Here is a 435-nt window from a genome sequence, read left to right as displayed (position 1 = left end):
TCTTAAAAAAAAAAAAAAAAAGAATTTGTCTGGATACTCTTTATAGTAGCCCAAATTAGTTCATGTAATCCCCAGACCAATTACATATGATACACCAATTGATTGTTCTTGTTCTATTAAATCTCTAATCAGAGCATTCCCAAACTCATTCCTTAGTTTTTCTTTTCTATCATAAGCTTGCACAGATGATAAATTCTGGATAGGAGAAAATATTTGGATCGGCACAAAATGTGATGTGACTCTGGCAACTCTTTTCCTTACAAAAAGGTGCAATAAGATAGAATACAATAGAGGCTTTTAAAATAGTCTCTATCTCTTAAAACTTATACATTAAGCATTTTAAATAAAAATTGCCTGAAACATCATTGAGATATAAAAATGGAAACAAATCTGCTAGAACTAGAAGATACTTTTCAGGTACACTAGAAAAACCTT

Source organism: Mastomys coucha, unplaced genomic scaffold (assembly GCF_008632895.1).
Source record: "Mastomys coucha isolate ucsf_1 unplaced genomic scaffold, UCSF_Mcou_1 pScaffold12, whole genome shotgun sequence".
NCBI lineage: Eukaryota > Metazoa > Chordata > Mammalia > Rodentia > Muridae > Mastomys > Mastomys coucha.
Note: the sequence above shows the minus strand (reverse complement) of the source record.